General features: G+C 34.4%; 1 long non-coding RNA gene across 1 annotated transcript; it reads left to right on the top strand.

Moving 5' to 3' along the window:
* The first annotated feature begins 4,398 nt into the window (after positions 1 to 4,398).
* Positions 4,399 to 7,804, top strand: LOC130014607 (uncharacterized). The gene is made up of 2 exons (XR_007633372.2): positions 4,399 to 4,792; positions 7,482 to 7,804. It is a non-coding gene; the product is annotated as an uncharacterized LOC130014607 (long non-coding RNA).
* The last annotated feature ends 720 nt before the right edge of the window (positions 7,805 to 8,524 follow it).

Raw genomic sequence — 8,524 nt, 5'->3', positions numbered from 1 at the left:
CTATTAATTTGTTCTGCTTCTTTCCTTCCTTATTCTTGGCAAAAGGTACAAATTGCCCCCTCCCTTAAATATTCAGACTCATGTTGTACATTGCGTCTCATTTAAACCCCTGTACTTATTGAAAAAGGCACAAAAGACCTCATCGTTAACTCAAGTTAAAAATTCATTTTTTAAAGGCCATACCCATCTAGAGGCTCCTGTACTTTACATTTTTTTTCGTAGGTCCTTATAGTTCATTTTTGTATTATCTGATACCTCTATTTATCTGTTTCTTAATTTTAGATTCTTTTTGAGTTTATTTCAGTCTTTTTGTGTGACTGGAGGAAAAAAAGATTGTAAGTAGAGAGACTGGAGGAAAAAAAAATTGTAAGTATAAGGATTGGAAAAAACTCAAAAAAGACCCGAAAATCAAAAATATATAAGTAGAAGCACCACATAATATAAAAATGAAGTATAAGGACCTACGGAAAAAAAAAAGTACAAAAACCTCTAGATAGATTAAGCCTTTTTTTAAAAAGTATAAAATGTAGATAAGTCACTATGGTCAAAAACCATAACTTATAGCCCCGTATAGTTTAAAATGATTTCAATTTTTTTCTAATAAGATAATTATTTTAATTGATTAAATTATTAAAAACTTATTCTAAATTAATAAAAATCAGTTTTATAAATTAAATTTAGAGATTTTTTATTTTTATATCTTAGTTAATAGTGAAAAAATTCATTATTTCAATAAATTTTATGCTAATTTTTATAACTTTTATTTATTTGAATATTTTTTTATTTATTTTACTAGGAAAAATTATATATAATAACTTTGAATATTTTTTAATTTACAAAAAAAAAAATCTTATAATTATTTAGTGATAATTCAGTATGGGTGAAACAATCTCCAAAAATATAGATGTGACCAACGCTAGCAAAATAGACCAGTTATGCCCATAGGCCCATGAGAAAATGAATCTCAGATAAAGATATTTTAAATATAGGATTGGCTCATCCCCCCTCAAATTCACTAACAGAACTGTCGAGATTAAAAGTATAAAGCACATTGCTTGCAAAGAAAGTTCAGAAGGCCACATTAATTAAAGGGACCACATAAAATTCTCTGACAAGAGAACATTTACACACCGTATCATCCGCGCTCAACATACATATCTTCTATCAAAATAACTAAAATTGTCAACTCAATCTATAATATAGAGGGACACCTCAGCATGAAAGCACGAGTACAGAAAAAAATATACTATGAAAATCACTTTATCTTTAAATTCTAAGATATTCCTTTTTTGCTCTCTAATATTTCTCTTCTTACTTTACTCTTCTTCTTCACCAAATACTAAATTGAGCGTCGGAATGAACATCTGGAAACTCTTTTTGTCGTTCTCTTTTGACCGTGCTCTTTGTTTTCATATCTCATAGTTTCATTAGATCACTCTCTCGTTTTTAATGATTCATCATTTGGCACCGTTTCTGGGAAACGTTTTCCCCTTTATTTGATTAATCTTTACAAAAACCACATACTTCTGAAAATGGAAGTGTGAGCGGAGTGGTTTTTTTAGGCTTATGGATGGTTTTAGACCTAGTGGATTTTGAAAATAATAGAGTCGCTACCTAGCTCGGCTAGAAAATGCCTTTTATACCGATTAGAAAATCTCACACGCTTATGGGTGAGATCATCGTGCATCGGAACAAAAGACCAGGTTCATGACACTACCAAAACTCTTGTACTTAACTTATAATCAATTTAAAAGACATATCAGGAATATCTCATATCAATATATAAGTAGTCCATATGATAAAGTGCTAGAAAATAAATAAATCTGAAAAATTAAAAATGAAAAACTGGAAAGCATGCATGACACTATGACTCGATTAGGACTGGCGTGTCAGCATGTAATAATTACTCCTAAACAAGCATACAATCCTAGTATTTTTATCGTATTACAAACATATATGGGCAGATTTAATTCCATTTTCCATGCACAAAAGCCTAAACCTGATGTATATATTAGATTGATTTCAATTATTACCGTCTTGAAAGCCTATACAACCTCTAATTACATTTTCATGGCAGTTCTGAGATTTCTAGGTAATTTGTTGGACTTAAAGTTAATTAATGTGATTATCTGGTTAAGCATGTTAAATGATAGATTTGGACATTCTTGGAAAAGCGATAAACAATTTAAACATGCCCATTTACAGGTGATATACATACAAGGTAAGAAATACTTTTCAACCTTAAAGCTCTTGAGTGTCTGGCAGTTGTCTGTTGTCTGTCTATCTGTACGGTCAGATTTGGGATCCAGGCAAAACTAAGAAATTCTTCCTCTGGTCGATACGAGTCTGCTTGTCAAAACCGGGTTGATAGTGACTTAAGCTGACATGGCAGGTTGATAGTGACTGGGACGGATCCAAGATGTTACAGAAATAAAATCCTACAACTATTACAAGTTTGTGGGCTCAAATGGGGCCCAATTCTAAGCATAAACGAACCCAGAAACACAAAAACAAAGCTACAACTAAAATTGAAGATTTGGAGGGTCTGGAAACGAAGAACGCCGAAGCCAGACAAACTGGAACCGATCCAGATGGATTGGTGGCGCTTAAACATTTTTGTGGCTGCGGCACCACCAATTCCTGGTCCGGAGCAGCTTCTTGGTGGTTCGAGATTCATCAAAAAACGTGCAAAATAGGTCGAAAATACATAATCAGAAGTCTAGAAAAGCATATAATTGAAATATGTGTATAAAAATAGCAAAAAAACTAACCTAAACATGTTTGTACGATCAAGAGCATGGCAAAATAGCAGTTTGAACAGTTTATGACAAATATTTGGCGAAACAGTATGGCTAAACATGCATCCTAAATGACAAAATTGAAACAAAATTGAAACAGAATGGACATATAATGTAAAAAATGACAGATGAATATTGGGTCCTCAGAAGTACCGTTCTGATTCCTTAATTTGTTTTTTGGCATTCCGGATGAAGAATCCTGCTCTAGATCGAAGTGCAATTGTTCATTCTTGATAGATTAAAGAGTATTAGCTTGATTTCTAGAGTGGGATTGACTATGGTTTTTGTGTGGTTGTGTGGTGTTGTTCGGTTATGTCGGTATGGTTTATGTTTTTCTTTCTTGTCTTAAAATTTGTTCCCCTTTGATGCCACCCTCTAATTAGTGAGCTAAGAGTAGTTTTTATAAGGTTCAGTTAGGGTTTAGGGTTTTCTAGTGTCTAAGTTAGATTAGGATTGTCTTGTTAAGTTTTAGGATTAGCTTAGATGTCTATCTTACATAATTAAAAAATTAAATTCTTAATAATCAGTGTTTGCCATGAAAAGGGTGGTAAAAAGGATTTTTTGGTCCCTGAAAGTATCAAAAAGGACTTCTAGAGCAATAAGGGTTTGGGTATGGTCAATTTCATCCGTCAAATCTACAAATTGGCCCATAAACTTCTAAGGCATTGCAATTAGTCCACTTTTTTGACTTTTATTTGTCACGACCCAAAATATTGAGCCGCAACCGGCGCTAGGGAACGGGAGTGATAGCTCCGGAACCCGTAGCAAGCCTAAAATCACAATTAATTTTTCGCAAATATAATATAAAATAAACAATATCAACCAACGGAAGCAAATATACATACATAACATATAATTATACATTTACACTAACTGTTTCAAAACCTCGCGGGCTCTAATTACCGTACCCTGTACGAACTGGCCTCGCGGTACTATATACATCAGTTAGTGTTTCAAACATCTCACCAGCATCTGGGGCCGTGGATCATATACTAAACACGTAGCCTATCAAAATGCATATAAAACAATAACAGCAGTTAATATATACAATCAAAATGAACTGCTGTCTAGGCTACTATACTATCGACGAAGGACCACTACTGCAGCGTTCACAAAATTCAGAAACTAACATATACAGCTGACTTCTGGACTTCAAAAATTGGCCTCTAGCTAGGTCCACAAACTAAGCACCTGAAAGACATCAAAGGTGAGGGGTCAGTATTTGGGAAAATACTGAGTGAGTTCACAGTTTACTAACGGTATTATTATAAAAACATAGCATCGCATTTCAAATCAATATCAATATAAAAATACATATGAACAAGTGTAATACCCCGTACTTTTAAAGTACCAAGTAATGTGCCACGAAGCATAAGTACGAGAATTTAATCAAGGACATCAGAATTAAGTTCGAGAAATAAGAATTTAGACCGAAGCGGGTCTATTAAAATTATCGTAAAATAATAAATTAAGTGGAATTTATTATTTGATAAATTGGAATTTAGCGGGACTAAGAAAAGTAAATAAATAAATGATAAGTCCCGAGCTAATAAATTTTACGATAAAGTTCGTAAAATAAATTATTTGGACCTAGATAAATAAATAATGTGATGGAGCCATTATTTATCAATAAAGAATAATCGTCAAGGTTCTTTTTAATTACGACAACATTTTAGACTTTAATTGAAAAATTTAAAAGTTGAAGGATTTAGTGGGAAGAGGTGCCAAATCTAAGTATTTATATAGATTTTTTCCCCATAAAACCAATAGGAAAAAGGCACCTAAACCTCCACCTCTTCAAGAATACTCTAGCTCAAATAAGATTAGAATTGGAAAATAGAAACAAAACCCATCTTCTTCTCCTCCACCGAAAACCCCATCACCATCTTCATCAACTTGGAGCTCTCACCACGGTGGCATCAATATCTTCACAATCCGGCCACCAAATCCAGCGATTCAAGCTCGGTTGGAGAGCTAACACACACACGAATAAGGTAACCTCTTTAGTTTTGGATTTGATTGTGAGTTTGATGGTGTTTTGCTTAGTTAAAATAAGGTGTAGTTGCTGCCCTGTTTTTAGTTGTTATTTAATTTGAGTTTTGGGCTATGATTTGGGTTGTTTATGATTGATTAATGGAGTTTAAGGTTCGTTTATGGTTAGGAATAGAAGGTAGCATGTCGGAGTGAGGATTAGGGGTCGGAACAGCAGCGTTTTGCTGCCGTAATTGCAGCGTGTTGCTGCTGCAATTTTGCAGCAACACCGCTGCAAAACTGCTGCAACCCGCAGCAGTTCAGCAGCCCATGGGGACTGTTTGGGCAGTCCCCGACCCCTCTAGGATGTTATATTTCGAATATACATCGAGTCTAAATCATGACGTGTTGAATTGGAGTTAAAATAATGGTTTAAAGTGGGTTAAAACTGATTTGGTAAAATGCAGAAAATGAAAGCTAAAAACTGTTTATGATGCTATGTTTGGATTAAGATACGGAGGCCGTTGAGCGATGATTTTTGAGAAATCTTGAGTAGTATATCGTAAGGGATATACAGAGAGTGATACGCGATAGTCGGATTAGAATTTGAATGATTGAATAGGGCTGTGATGATTGAAATAGATGGGGCGTTCAAAATTATGAAATCTGAAAATTTGTAAATCAAGCCATGAAGGCTACTCAGCCTATAAAAACGGACCTCGAACTATAATAATCTTAACCCGAAATTGAGTAGAATACATAGAGGATGTTACGTAGATGAGATATGGGTAAAATAATAGTATTATTGTTAAGTCGGATTAAAAATTATCCGTGTTTAAAGTTAAGTCAAAAACTGAAAATATAAGTTAGAAAAATAAATTAAGTGTTAAAACATAATAAAAAGAAAACTTTGGAATTAAATTGTGAACAAATGGTAAGTCGGAATCAGTTGAAATCTTCACGGATATTGTAGTGGGATGTGTGAATTTTAAGAATGTCAGATTGTTTTTGGAAAATATCCGCTGTAGATACCCTGTTCCGCTGTCCGAAACAGCAGCTTAGTGGACTGTTTTGCAGCCTAGGAATGTTTAAATCAGGGAACCAACTTCCAGGCTAATATCCGACCTTTTCGGGTTTTATTTTGAGTCCGATGTCTAAACGAAAGTTGTAGAGGACGTTGTGGACTATAAGAATATCAAATTTGTTTAAGGTTTTGACTACCGTACATGCTCTGTTTTTAAGTCCGATACAGCAGCATTAAGGCTGTTTATACAGCAATAAAATTTCAGATTTGAGGTACCAACTTCAAGACACATTTCAGACACCTTAGGACGATAATTTCAGATTAGAATCTAAACAAAAGTTGTAGACGAGGTTACAAACTATAAGAATGTCAAATTTGTTTGAGAGTCAGGCCGTTTTAAATAAACGTTTTAATGGTTCAAAGTCGGCTAGTTAGCTAGTTTTGGGAAAACTAGTTTTAATTAACGAAATGTAAAGTCGTTAATTAATTGAGTCATAAATTGACGTTTTGAGCTAAGATTAATTATAAATTATGGAAAAGTGACTTATTAAATTAATTATCGATTTAGCTCGATAATTAATTTCATTTAGCTAAATTGAATAGTTAATAAATAACATTTGGACTAACGTTATTTATTAAAAGGAGTTATATTTTAAAAGGTTATCAATTTATTCCAAGGCAAAATAAATTGATTTATTCGCTAAGTAGTCTATAGCTAGAACACCTTTGGATTAGGATCCATTTTAATTACGATTTATTATCGTATTTTCGTAGACTCGGCGAGGCGACTACCAACGGAACACGGTATTTAAAGAACGCGACATCGCTTTGATATGACCGTAGATTTTGGATAGAAAACTGTGAGTTTTGCAATTTACTTTCGTATATTATTACTATAAGTTGTTAATTGTGTGGTAATCCATTAATTGCATTGCATATACATTATTACTTCATACTTGGGCAATTCATGTGAATGCTTTGTTCATATCGCTTGGATGCATTATTTGACATATTGTTGTTATTTGTAAGTTGTGATGTTTGCTTTAATGATCCGAGGAAACGAGCTACCTATTGGGCGTCAATAGGCTGTGTGATCACCAGTGTCCGGGTCAGTCATAGAATTAGTATAGATAGATGCTTGTATTTAAAAATGTTTGATATGATCTCGTTAAATGATGATTATGTATGGGAATAAGAAGGATTATGTTTTTGGTAGATACGTGAGTAACTCGGTTGAACTATCTCGGGACCCGTATCTAGTGAGTAACTCGGTTGAATTATCTCGGGACTCACACTTTGGGATTAAGCAGTGACATGATGTAACTCGGTTGAACTATCTCGGGACCCGTATCTAGTGAGTAACTCGGTTGAATTATCTCGGGACTCACACTTTGGGATTAAGCAGTGACATGATGTAACTCGGTTGAACTATCTCGGGACTATGTCACGTGGTAACGAGTAACTCGGTTGAACTATCTCGGGACCGTACCACTTGGATTAAAATGATTTGATATAATATTAATGGATACAATATGAGTAGGATACGAATAGGAAATAGTATTAATTTAAGATTAGGGTTTCATCGGATCAAATATTGCTGTTTGTTTTAATATATGTTTATGCAATTTATATTTATAATATCTTAAGTAAATGCGAACTCACTCAGCGTTGTCTGACCCCCCCAATAGTGTTATGTTTCAGGTGTATAGTATCAGATGTAACGGACTTCTATCCTTGTTCCAGAAGTCCGCGAATACAGAAAGAAGGAATAAATCAGTAGTGCTGCAGTAGTCGAGTCCTAGAGTGTAATTATGTTTTGTCAAACGGTTTTATATATGTTGTTTATACTCTGACATGTATAAAGGTTTTAAACTGCGCTTTTAAACCGTTTATATATATATATATGTGAGAAACAGGGCATTGCTTGATATGAGATATCGCTTTGTAAGACCCTGATTTCTAAAGATCGTTTTGTATCGTTTAAAGAAGTTTTATAAAAACGTTTTGAGAATGTTTCGCGAAAAATTTATAGTGAAATTTTAGGCTTGCTACGGGTTTCGGAGCTACCACTCCCATTCCCTAGCGCCGGTCGCGGCCCTAATTTTTGGGTCGTGACAAAGGTGGTATCAGAGCAATGGTTAGATTCATAAGCCATTGCTTATATGTGATCGTCTGTACCTAAGTTTGACATTGTCACTAGGTTAAGTTAGGAACTACTGCAGCTATAGGACTCGAGTCATGTCATTGATAGGTCCTCGTTTGTTTTCTAAACTTCCAACTCTCCTCGATAGGATACGAGTCTGTATGATCGATTTCTTTATGAAACGTTGTTTGTTCTATATGGGATATGTGTATGCGATAAGGATGCATGTTTCATTTATGATAGAGTACGCATACGCAATGTGCATACGGAGAAGGACATGTGACAAATGGACTCTCACAAGCATGTATGGGCAAGAGGAGGCTCAGCCACGTGTATTGGTCCTCGTATGCCTTGTCCTACCACATTTCTTTTAGTAGCTATGGTTTGGCCAATAAGGCAAGCCATTATGGCATAGATGTATCGTATCAGATATAGATCGTTATCGAATAGACGATGCACTAGAAATAATGAGAACCTAGGTGCATAACCTAAGATATTCCTTTAGGAAGGAAATAAAACGTAGAGAACATACATTGAAAGAGTTCGACATACTCTACAAAATGTCAAATATGCACAAATAACCTTAGC

The sequence above is a fragment of the Mercurialis annua genome, linkage group LG7 (genome assembly GCF_937616625.2).
Source record: "Mercurialis annua linkage group LG7, ddMerAnnu1.2, whole genome shotgun sequence".
NCBI lineage: Eukaryota > Viridiplantae > Streptophyta > Magnoliopsida > Malpighiales > Euphorbiaceae > Mercurialis > Mercurialis annua.
Note: the sequence above shows the minus strand (reverse complement) of the source record. Positions and strands in the feature narration are given on the sequence as shown.